Source organism: Leptopilina boulardi, unplaced genomic scaffold, assembly GCF_019393585.1.
Source record: "Leptopilina boulardi isolate dan_hultmark-lab unplaced genomic scaffold, ZJU_Lbou_2.1 LbouV2_316, whole genome shotgun sequence".
NCBI lineage: Eukaryota > Metazoa > Arthropoda > Insecta > Hymenoptera > Figitidae > Leptopilina > Leptopilina boulardi.
The window spans coordinates 3,680,731-3,694,448 of NW_026137881.1; the positions used below are offsets into that span (position 1 = coordinate 3,680,731).

General features: G+C 28.5%; 1 protein-coding gene across 3 annotated transcripts in view; it reads right to left on the minus strand.

Moving 5' to 3' along the window:
* Positions 1-13,718, minus strand: part of LOC127284011 (uncharacterized) — a 240,551-nt gene that overhangs the window by 16,770 nt on the left and 210,063 nt on the right. Inside the window, exon 7 of one of the 3 annotated variants that reach the window (XR_007843416.1) lies at positions 8,557-8,592. The exons of the other annotated variants lie outside the window; for them this stretch is intronic. The gene's annotated coding sequence lies outside the window, so the exon portion shown is untranslated. The remainder of the gene's footprint in view (positions 1-8,556; positions 8,593-13,718) is intronic. 3 annotated transcript variants of the gene reach the window in all.

The following is a 13,718-nucleotide window of genomic DNA, read 5'->3' on the forward strand; positions in this document are numbered from 1 at the left end:
GTTTTAAATGTTATTAAAAAATTAAATTAATTAATTATTAAAAAATTTCGTTAAAAATTTCTTTTTAATTGGTTAAAAGATTCTTTGAAATTGCATATAATAGTTTTTGAATTTCAAATTTCTATTGAATTACAAATTTCCATTGAAATTTAAAATTTCTACTCGGGTATAGTATATTCTGTTCCAACCACGCTATGATTCATTTCTCGAGGAAAAAAATATAAAAATTTTGCTTTTTATGATCATAATAATATTTGCCCCGAGTGCCATTTCGTCTAAAGCCGACTTTGCGTAAACATAACGTTTAAAGTATGGGATTTATGTAAATCGTATACATAACAAAGAGTTTCTATGACGTAATAGGATAGACATTAACCAATATATATATATATATAAATTTATGTCTGATATACATTTATAGTTATCTCTTTTGACTTCCAGATAAATTGACAATGTAAAAATAAATATTCGTGGAAATTTATATGTTGAGGAAAACAGCAGCGTGTAAAAGCAATGTCACACGTTACGACAAGAGAGAGAGAGAGAGAGAGATGGAGAGAGTGATTTCTCTTTGCCAAAATCAGAAATTGTCCATTTCAGTTAACTGTCGAGTTGGCACTGTCAAGACGAGTTTTTAATGACGTGACACTAATTTAATGAAACTGAGGGTATAAACTTCTCATGTGTCCCTGTCAAACCCTATGGGAACCTATATATATATGTCTCATGGTGATGAATGACATGTATATACCTTTCGTTGTTCGTTTGGAACAGTGCACGCAAAGATCAGTTCAGGTCGATCCTTCAACGCCCCTGGTTGAAAAAAAAATCTCATTTATATTATTTTGAGTCAAAAAAAGAGAGCGCGATACAGACAAAAAAAAGTCATTAGAGAACAGGGGACGATTACGTATGTCTTTTATCATTTCTCATATATAACGTAATATACAATGTGAACTAAACATCGCTGTTAAAAGGGCCGGGACCTGTGCTCCGAAAATGTCGATTTTCTCTTTTTTTTGGGCGATTCTGAAAGAAAAAATATCCTTATTATGAATTTGATGTTAGTTTTACAAAATTCAAAATAGCGGATCCAATATGGTGGAAATTTTGTTTGAAAATCGATTAAATTGTGGTTTAGGTTAGGCTTCTGTTAGGTTAGGTTTCTGTTAGGTTAGGCTTCTGATAGGTTAGGTTATGTTTCTGTTAGGTTAAGTCGGGTTAGGTTAGGTTAGGCTTCTAATAGGTTGGGTTAGGTTAGTTTTCGTTTCTGTTAGGTTAAGTCGGGTTAGGTTAGGTTAGGCTTCTAATAGGTTGGGTTAGGTTAGTTTTCGTTTCTGTTAGGTTAGGTTAGGCTTCTAATAGGTTGGGTTAGGTTAGTTTTCGTTTCTGTTACACTGTAACAGGGTTGCGTATGTAATATACCTCAGGTAAATAACATAGAGTTTTTACGTATATTACATATGTAAATTACCTGAAATTTTTCAAAAACAATGCATTTTTCTATGGTGGGGGGTATTATACGTATTTTACAAATGTAAAAAACCCATGTAATTTACGTAAAAACCTCTGAGTTACGCGTAACTGTGCAACCCTGCACTGTAAAAAATCCCAATGTTAATTTACGACGTATCACGTTGGAAATTTTTCGATTCACGTACATTTTTACAGCCAGAATGTTGATTTACAAACTGTTTCTATCATAAACTTCTGTTTGTAATTTTTCAGAATTTTAGTATCAGAAATATATTTTTTTCAATAAAATAAAAGTTAACAAATGAAATAATAAAATATTATTTGTAATTTTCTTTCAATAATCTAGACAATAACAAATAAATTAATAATAAACGGATAAGATTAAACATAAATAAAATAAAAAAACATTATTTGAGATGCTTTTTAGGTTAGTTTTAACTTGTCTGCAGCATGTTAAATTATTAGGTGTATCATAGTGAAATTACAAACAGAAAAAATTTTAATAACAACCCGACTGTAATTCAACATTGGCCTTCTTTACAGTGTAGGTTGGGTTTCGTTTCTGTTAGGTTAGGTTCCTTTTAGGCTTCTGTTAGGTGTAGTAAATTTAATGACGTTTAACACATCATGGTATTATACTTTTAAAGATTAGATTAATTTTAACTTCAAAAACTCAGGTTATTTTAAAAGATTTTAAAATATTTTTACAGATAGCTTAAAATTTTGATTTTGTATATCAAATTTTAAATTTTCAGGTTAAATTCAAGTTAGAATTCACATTGATACTCCAATTCGATCTGTATACCATTTTGTGTAAATTAAATAACTTTTTGAACCATAAAAAATATCATTTTACAATTTGATATACAAAATCTAAATTTTAACCTATCTGATAAAATATTTTAAAAATGACCTGAGTTTTTTAAGTTAAAATTAATCTACTCTTCAAAATTAAATTTATTCTATTCATAAATTAATACGTTCAATTAGTATTAATTATTTAAAAGTCATTAAATTTATTATTAAATTCTCTACTATTTTCCTTTGTTTAATGGATTTTTAATAAAATTATATTATTTAAAAGTAATATGAAAAAAAACAAGATCGTGGTTGATCCTTTCACTTAAAATGAAGAATATAATTTTTTAACAAAAAAAAAAATAATAATAAAAAAATGATTATTTTATTACTTTTAATTTTTAAAAATGCGCGCCAAAGAATAAAATCAGGGTATACCGCTGGTATATTAGAGTATACCAATAATAATCACCCGATGTATACGAACGGTTTACTCTCCTCCCTATATGGTAGATCTGAGTATACCATCAGTTTACTTTGGTAACTTTTCTCTAAGTCTTCCATGACAGTCTACCTTTTGGCACTGAGGAATACTTATTCGAATACTATTTGACTCAAGTTTACTTTCGGAAAACCTACATTTTTCATCCAGGGTAGGTTAAGTCGGGTTCGGTTAGGTTAGGCTTCTAATAGGTTAGGTTAGTTTTCGTTACTGTTAGGTTAGGTTTCTGTTAGGTTAGGTTAGGTTAGGTTAGGTTAGGTTAGGTTAGGTTAGGTTAGGTTAGGTTCATTACAAAAAAAATTTTGTCACTTTATTTGTTTGTAAAATTATTCACATTTTTGCTATTTGATCAATTTAGAAAATTTGCCCCCTATATATACTCTGAAAATAATATATAATATATATAATAAAGACATCAGTATAGTATTGTGGAGCAAAAAAAATATTACGATAATGTAGACGCAATATATGTAAACATTTAGCAATCACGTGCAGTCTAGTTAACGCGACAAGTAAATTATAATAAATTGCAAAAAGTGCATGTATATACAATCGATATATATAGTTGAAATTGAGACGTAATTTGCCATTTGATTCTTCATTTTATTCGTTATAATTCTTTAATTAATAGTCACGTTTATTTTTTATTATGCAAATTTGCGTGTTTTGTTTATAAATAAACGTTTGATTAAAAAAGTCGCACCATTTACAATATTAAAAGGCAACCAACACCGTTTAATCAAATTAAGTATAATTATATGTATACCATCAACACACTGCCTCTAATTATTTTGATATACACGTGTCAATTCGTAATTAATTCCTATATATACTTTATTGATTTGTCATTCGATCTCATTTAAATATTAATTAAAATGAAAAAAAAAAATTTTTTTCTAACTGAAACCAAGTAAAAAATTTTCAATGAATTTGTTATTGTATTTTTGAAAATGTATAGAGATATTGGATTATAGATATTTTGTATTTTCAAAATTTGATACCAGATTCATAATAAATAATCAGCGACACCGAAAACCCCCGTACAAGCTTGTTTCAAGTAAATTTTGTAAATTAAAAAAATCCGCCATATTGGATCAGCCATTTTGAATTTTTGAAAATTCTGACGCCTTTTTGGACTATACCCACTTGGAAAGATTCCCCGGAAAGTGCCCCCTGAAGATTCTATCAGAATTCCGCCGGAACTTCCAACGTAATTCCGTCGGAGTTACAAAGAATTTCCGATGGGATTCCGACGGAATTCCGATTAATTTTTTTCAATATTTTTAGAGTCCTAATTCTGTCGGAACTCCGTCGGAATCTCATCGGAAATTCTTTGTAACTCCGACGGAATTACGTTGGAAGTTCCGGCGGAATTCTGATAGAATCTTCAGGGGGCACTTTCCGGGGAATCTTTCCAAGTGGGTAGATAATTTTTTATTTTCAAAATTAGATGCTGGATTCCTAATCAGTGACTCAAAAAACCGCAGAGAAACAAGTTTTAAGCTAATTCGTTTAATTTTATCAAATTCTCCGCCATATTGGATCAGCCATTTTGAATTATAGAAAATTCTGCCGCCATATTTGACTAGATAATTTTTTATTTTCAAAATCTATAATGCCACATTCATAATTAGTGACCCAAAGAACCGCAGTAAAACAAGTTTTAAACTAATTCGATTAATTTTATCAAATTATTCCGCCATATTGGATCAGCCATTTTGAATTTTATTAGATATTGCAGTATTTAACTATATGAATATACTATATTTCATGTGTTATCATTACAAAAAATAGCGCTTTAATATTTCCTAAAAAATTACTAATTTTAACTTACAGGAATGTTGTTATTAACAATTTTAAATATAGTTTTTTTTACGTTTTATCGCATCTTTTAAGAATTTTATGAAAACAAAGAACCAGATATTTCTTGGGGTTTTTAGTAACGCAATTTATGAATCTGATAATTTATGAATATCAGTATTCAAAATTCAAAATGGCGGATCCAATATGGCGAAAGTTTTTGTTAAATTTTAATCCGATTTACATAAAATTTATATCTTTGGAGTTTTCGGGGTCGCTGATTACGAATTTAGCCTCAGATTTTTAAAATATCAAATGGTGAATCCAATTTGGCAAATTTTTTTTTGTTATTTATCAGATTCTTTTAAAATTTGTCAATTTAGTGTATTACCAAATTACATTTTTTTTCCTTTAAAGTATATGATATATATTGAATTCTCATGAATATGTTTTTTTTATTTATTTACATAATTGCACAAGATTGTTGAATAATTGTGTAATTTTTCGTGAAAAATATGGAAATTTACAAGAAATAATAATATAAGTTGAATATAAAAGATAATAAGTCTATAATTAACTCAATAACAAAAAAGAAAAAGAAAAAAACACGTGTCGTGTTATATAGAGAAGAACATTGAAAAGTGCAATCTTCGAATTGGTGGGAAGACAAAGTATAAATGGTCGCGGGAAAATATGCAGAGAGTTATATATGTGTATGTTGCACAATGACGAAAGTGCGAATGTTAAATCAAGATACAAGAGTCTCGTCGGGAGCATATATTGCGACAGTTATACGAGCCATCCATCATCATTTAAAAGGCGTTGTCTGTCAACGTTCCCGCTAAATGTGTGTAAGAGAGAGAGAGAGAGAGAGAGAGAGAGAGAGAGAGAGAGAGAGAGAGAGAGAGAGAGAGAGAGAGAGAGAGAGAGAGAGAGAGAGAGAGAGAGAGAGGGAGAGAGTTGGCGATAATGACAATTCAACGGCTTAGCGCGCGGTCTGCTTTGACCCCTCGTGCCTCTCTCTCTCTTTCTCTTACTCTCTTTGCGCGATCATTAATTTATGGCCTTTTCTTTAAAAGTCACGCCATTGTGTTTGTCTCGTTCGATAATAAATATAAATATCGCGGACTATCACGTTTTTTTTGTGTTTGGAAAATCGTGAATGATAAATATATATTAAGAGGGATGGTGACCGTAACATAACCTCAAAACTAAAAAACGGTTTTTAACAAAAATTATGAGAAAAATTAAATTCCATCACTTTTGGAAGGTATATTGATTTAAAAATTTCAGAAATAATCATATTTAGTAAAAATCTATCGTTAAATAATGATTTTTTTAACATATTGATTTTTTTCTTCAACTCAGACAAAAATTGTACTTTTCAAGCAATTTTTATGAATAGCTCTCATTTTACTCATTAATTAAGTATTATACTATTCCACTTTCACATTTCCACATTCATCATTTCACTTTCTATTCCACTTTTACCATTTCACTTCTGAAGTGTATTTAAATTTTTTTATCAAATAATTTTTTAACAACATACTTTTAATAACATTAGAAAAATTACGATTATGTATTTGCATTTCCACCCTTTCAATTTTAGTAATTTTTACTATTCCACTTTCACCATTCTACTTCCACTTCAGAAGTTAAAAGGTGAATGTAGAATTGGAAGTGTGAAAGTGAAAATGGAATTACATAATTGTAATTTTTTTATTGGTATTAAAAGTATGTTGGTAAAAAATTATTTGATAAAAATTTTATCACACTTTAAAAGTTAAATGGTGAAAGTGAAATTGGAAGTGGAATAATGAATGTAGAATAGTGGAAGTAGAATGATGAAATAAATAAAAAACATAAAAAGAAAAGGAAATAAGGTAGAATAAAATTTTTAATTTTACAAAAAAAAACTGTTTGTTTGATCAACCAAACATTTTTGTTGACCTAACAAAAAAAATTTGGTTGAGCTAACCAAACATTTTTGTTATGCCAACAAAAAACACTGAACCAAATTTTTTGGTTGACTCAAAGAAATAGTTTGGTTGCTTAAATACCAACAAAATTTTTTTGTTGGCTCAACCAAATTTTGGTTGCTCTGACTAAACATTTTTCTCAGTTTATATAAATTTTAGCTTCGAATTTTATCAGGAAAACAATTGTACCAACCTCAATCTGTGAAAATGATATCATTTTTTTGAGTCACTCGATAGCTAGAAATTTTTTTTGAAGTGAATGTAGCTTCAAATGGTGAAAGTGAAAGTGGAATTATAGATGTAGAATACAGAATGTGAAAATGTAGAAGTGCAATAGTGGAAGGGTGAAAGTGGAAGTGGAATGATGAATGTGGAAGTATAATGGTAAAAGTGGATGTGGAAATATGAAAGTAAAGTATAGTGGAAGCGGAAGGGTGAAAGTGAAATTGAAATAACTTAATCCTAATTTTTTAATTTGAGGTTATGTTACGATCACCATCATTTTTAAAATCGATTCATTTATTTGTTTTTCATTTTTCGATTTTCACTTTACATTAAAAATAAGACGCGCATATATTTTCGCATTTATTGAAAAAAAAAAATTTCCCAGAGATGGATAATCGATTACTGATTGCTCATATATATGTAGTCGTATAGTAATTATGAAAATTGCACCTCTCTTAAAGTTCATATCGGCCACATGCTAATTATCATTAATAACAGGCTGTAAACATAGTGTTTGTGTTGGGTCGTAAGTGCTTTAAATGACAAGATGTGACAGCTATAATTTTAGAAAATTACGTCATTTCTCAAGTACCTCAAGATGGTTGGCATTAGTTCAAAAAAATGAACAAAAAGAAAAATACATAATGTTTTTTAGCAATAATTTTTCTAATATTATATTCTAGCTGAAATTCTTTTATTATATTTAATTACAAATAACTTAATCGTGTATTATTTGCGCTTATATATATATTACCTATATCTTTATATGTCAGTCTCACTTGTTATTATTATTATTTTTTTTTAAATATTAACTACTTGTGCCATTTGGCAAATTGCTTCCACCAATTATATTGTGAAATAAATTCAATTTTTAAAACCGCATAAATTGACTGCTGAGAGACATATGTATATAATTATTTTTAGAATTGCGAGGTAAGAAAATAATTCATTCTTACAATTAGTGAAGTAAAGAAAAAACTAAGGCTCCTTGGAATATTAAATTTTATTACCTGTACTTTGTGTAGTATTTTTTTTTTTTTTTTTTTTTTTTGATTGACAAATAATTTTTTATTAATGAAATTTATAGAATTCATGAAAATTCTTAAATAACAATTTTATTTAGAAAAAATAGTACGCATATAATTAACAAATTATTAAATATTTGTGAAATTGTACATTTAAATTTTTACTCACTACAAGCAATAAATCTTAATTTTTAGAATGTGTATATTTTCTGAAATTACAACTGTGGTTTATATAAAAAGAAGTAGCAATCTTTTTATAGTGACAGTCAACATAAGATAACGAATTTTATTTTAAATATTTTAAATATTATTAAAATTGTTCAGCAAAATAATTTTTGTTTAAAAACAATTTATTATAAACAATTCAAAAAAAAGAAGAAAAAAAATTATGACTAATAAAAAAAAAAAAAATAATGCCATTCTATTTTACGGAAAAATTTACAGAGATAACAAGTATATGATATTTATGAACAGCAATTTGTTGATAAAAAATTATTAACAATTATATTCCGTTTATAATTTTTTTTTATCAACTAATTACTATTTATAATTCATAAAATAATATACTCCTTATATTCATGAAACTTAAACATGTTTTGTTCGATAATTTTTTTTTCTATATGTAAAATTAAATAGCATTATCAATTTTTTTTTCAAAAATTAACAATTTCTTTTTATTTGTTTATTGAAAAATTGTTGGGAATAAATTTTTTAATAAACAAATTTTAATGACAAAATATAAATTACTTACAGAGACGATTTTAGTGTGGCTGCACTTGTATAGAGGCTGGAACAAAAAAGATCCATGATGATTGTTAATTAATAAATTGTAATAGCAAATAAAAAAAACAATAATAATAAATTTATAATAATAATAATAATAATAATAATAATAATAATAATAATAATAATAATAATTTTTGAACCCGAGAAATTGAAGAGTTTGGGTTTTGTTGACAATTGTAACCCAAGAGTTAACGGAGTCGATGATTACGAATCCGATGTCAGTTTTTCGAAATTCAAAATGGCGGATCCAGTACGGTGGATAAATTTTTCCAAAAATTCTTTGGATTCGGTTGCAACTTGTTAATTGCGGTTATTCCCGGGATAAAATGAATAGTATTCGAATAAGTATATACACAGTAATCGGAATATTCGAAATAGTATTCCAAACAGTATTGAAAGTATATAGAGTATACCAAATAGTACTCTAACTTGTATACATAATCTCCAATGTATACCTGATAGTCTTCGGTAATATTCGAAACGCATATGACAGTACACTGAGTAAACTAAGCTGAATCTTCAAATGGATAATCTTAGTTTCCTAAGTATACCAAAGTATTCAGAGTAATCTCGAAGGTCTTCAGAAGTCTCTTAAAAGTATGAACATCTTCCGGAGTAAATAAAATGAATACTGCAGTCTCTGAATTTTTGGATACTTAATTGCTGATACAACACATAGATGGCAGAAGTAAAAAATTAGAATGGCACTAATAAATAAATAAAATAGTACATAATAAACTGAGATTTACAATATTTTATTTAAATTTTAGTATTATATTTTGAGTAAGAACTACTAAACATAACTGATAACAAGAAGAAAGATTTTTTATTAATATTGCAAAATATTTTCACTCTAAAGCAGAGATTGGAGTATTTTTTCGTTTTTAAAGGTTTGCCACATCTGGTTTGCATTAGGATGACCAGTCAATGGTTTCTCGATGCAAGAGGTCCTATTTTGTGAGTTTTTCGGTACCTGTTTTTTTCTTATAGATTTATTTAGATAGAAAATGTGTGAATTTTGAAGATGCAAAAAGACGAAGAAAATGTTTTTAAATTTTTAGTATTTTTTCAAAAATTTTCCTAAGGCAGACCTTCAAGTTTTCAGTTGCTTTCTAGCATTTGCCACACGGAGAGACCGCCGGTTGGAAAAATTACTAAAAAGATTTACAAGTAGCGGAAATAAGGTTACTTTGTCATATATTGCTGTAGGAAATCGAAAATTCTATTAGCAGCATACTTAATAAAACCTGTATACTATAGTAAAATTGCATTCAAATTGGAATAGAAATTACTATATTCTACAGTTTTATTAAGTATGCTGCTAGTAGAATTTTCGATTTCCTACAGCAATGTTTGACAATGTAACCTTATTTCCGCTGCTTGTAAATTTTTTTAGTAATTTTTCTAACCGGCGGTCTCTCCGTGCAGGAACTAAGGGGAACCTACAGTCGGTAGTTAGTGAGTTAAAGTGAAGAATTTATTGAGAATTTATTTATTAATTATTATTTTAATGTAATATTTAAAGTTTTTTATTAAACGAAACAATTTGAAGTGTAAGATAATTCTTTAACTAAAAAAATCCTGCACTAAGTGACACAATGCTTTAATGACAAATTACCTATCGAATGGTACGAAATCATATACTGAAAAAATTATAAGCAAATCAAGAAAGTTTTTCATATATTTTTTATTTACTTAACCAGAAATTTATATTTTATTAAATATTGTAATACAAAATTAATATTATAAATGTTAACCTTGTATTCACTGCCAATTGTAATAGTTTATTTAATAAATTATTGTATAAAATATTATAACAAAAAAATTTTTTATAAAAAATAATTTAATAACATTAAAATATTTAAATATATCATTGATTAGAATGCAACTTAAAGTTTACATTTTTTTCAGATACGGAATTATGAGTTTTATAAAGGATATACCATATTACTTATCGCTTCAAATATTTAATTTAGATAGTTTTTTTTTTTATGTTTATCTATTTATTTATTTAACTTGTATATTAATTAATTAAGTATTATACATATTATGTATAATTATATTATTTAAGAAAAAATTTTTGTTTATATTTGGTGTTTATATGTATCAAAAAATATTCAATGAATAAATTAATTATCATTTAATATTATTTATTTTTATTCACATTTGTTATTAAGAAGAATTTTTGTCTATATGACAATGCGACATCTATTAGACACCATTAGAACTCTATAGTTGGAGTTCATTACAAGATAATTTGGAAAAATTCATATAATATCCCAATGTATACGAACGGTATAATCTCCTCTCTATGTGGTAGATCTTAGTATACCATCAGTTTACTTTAGTAACTTTTCTCAAAGTATTCCACTGTCTTCCCTTTGGCACGGAGAAATACTTATTCGAATACTATGTGACTCAAGTTTACTTTTGGAATACCTACATTTTTCATTCTGGCGCCAGGATTGCTGATTACGAAATTGACATCAGATTTTCAAAATTAAAAATGGCGGATACAATATATGTCGAAAGGTTTGTAAAAATTTTATCGGATTAACTTAAACTTTGAAACTCAATAGTTTTTGGGGTCTTTGATTACGAATCTGGTATCAGATTTTAAAAATACAAAATATCTAATCTAAAGTGGCGGCAAAATTTGGTAAAATTCAAAATGGCTGATCCAACATGGCGTAAAATTTTATTAAATTCAACGCATTCGCTTTCAAATTGTTACTTGAGGGTTTTCAGGGTAGTTGATAACGAATTTGATATCGATTTTTTAAAATTCAAAATGGCGGATCCAATACGGTGGATAAATTTTTCCAAAAATTCTTTGGATTCACTCTTAAAAATCGTTATTAGCGGGTTTTTTGTGTCACTGATTACGAATTTTATGTCAATTTTTTAAAATTCAATTATATCTTTACACGGAGAGAAATCGATGGTACGAGGTACTATCTAGATAGTACTGGGTACCATATTTGATCTTACATATACGGACGCATAATGATGGTACCGGATAACATCTATACTTTTTACCATCTTAAGATCATAAGTTCTTATACCGCATCTATTTTTCTCCGTGTAAAAAATTGTTCAGATTTGTTTAAAATATGTTACTCGGGGAGTTTTTGGAGTCGCTGATTACGAATTACAAATGTTTTCTTTAAATTTACATATAGGTGTCTTTAATTTTCTAAACATACTTTCTATTTTCTAAAGACATAAAATCGCGAATTTATACAAATACATATATCATGATAAAATACACTGCATTTGTGTTGCGCTTTTAATAAAAGAGAATAAGTCCCATATATATATTTTACTAATTTTAACTAGAAGGCGCGGTCTGCAGGCGTCATTTTACCATGAATAATTATATACAACTAAGTGACATAGTGTCGATTTGCATAAAAGCGTTTGCATATCAACTCTAGTAATTTTCAACGTTGAAACGAAACGTTGGCGAACAGTGGGACAGGTGTCCAGTGTATATATCCTTATGTGCAAATTGGCCGGACGAAGCGAGAGAGAGAAAGAGAGAGGGGGAGAGAGTTGTGTAGAGATTGGCATTTGTACAGACGTTTCTGGAAGTGAGCTACAGTGAGACAAAGGGACAGAGACAAGTTCAACAACAGCTGAAGTTATCTCATGAGTCTAGTTGTTGGCTACTCGTCGTATATATACATACATATATATATATATATATATGCACTAGCAGTTTACGGATTTATAGAGATGAGTAATAATATATCACTCCTATTCCTATATAGCAGCAGATGCAGACATCGTGTTTTATTTATCTCTTTATATTGAAACATCGGTAGGTATTGACGGGTGGTTTATGTTCACATGCCAACAACTTGTTTTTGATTATATATATATATATTTGCGCGCACCAACCTCTCTACATTTCGAATTTTTAAGGTTATGTTCCTATTTTACTTTTGAGTTTTGATCTAATTTTAAGGTTATGTTTGTATTTTAGTTCTATTAGTTTTGATCTAATTTTAAGGTTATGTTTACCGATTTTAACTTCTTCATATAAGAACTTAAAATCTTACCTCGAATTTTGAGGTTATGTGTTCGCTCTCTTGATACTGAAATTTGCTTATTTTCAGATTATGTTTGCCGAATTTTAATCTTAAACCCGCAACGTTGTCATGATTTGTTATCTAATATATACTTTTGTCCCTGAACTTTGACGTATAATTTTGAGGTTAAGTTTAAACCTCAAGCCTAGGCGGTCGATTGACTTATGCGACTTGGCAATATGTTCAGAGCCAAAATACTAACAAACCTGAAAACATAACCTCAAAAATTAGGTGATAAGTAAGGCTCAAGATGCAAACATAACCTCAAAATTCAAGGTCAAATGTTTAAAGACGTATATTTAAAAAAAACGCTAGGTTTGAGGTTAAAATCGGCTAACATAAACTGAAAAAAATTAAATTAATTTTTAGGTCAAGAAGTCATTAAATAACTTTCTGAATAAACGCGGCGGCTGCGGCAAAAGCTTTTTATAATATATATATATAGGAGCGATAATAATATCATCATTTTAAATTGATTTTGACATAGAGAAAATATCATTTTTTTTTCAGTAGTAGAATGATATTCTTTAATGATGATGGACACGCTTTATCGATTAAGACGTATTTTGATTCACTTAAGTTCGAGAGAGGAAGAGAGAGAAGGGATCTCTTTCTCTCTCGAATATGTGTGACAAGCTTTTTCTGATGATATATATATAATAAAAGTCAGAAGGAGAATCTATTGCCTTTCAAGAGAGGATTCCTCTCAAATGGCCGCAATGGGAGTTTCGAGTCGGTCCCTGCTTCTTTGATCCTTCTTCTTCATCTTCTTCTTCCACTGCTTCTTTTTCTTTAGTGCTACTGGAATTTTCTATTTACTATTTAAGGCCGCACACTATATACATATTGCTTTGACTCGTCTTGTTAATTTATAAAAGCGATACAACGGATGCGCGCACGGACTATCGGTGCGTAAATATGTCAGTCTTTTGTTGTCTCAAAGAGGGGAGCATAACGTTTGAACGTGACGTTGCTTTCTAATGGTTTCATTAGGCCCCATCTCTCCTTATAGTCCCCCCATCCCCCCCCTTCA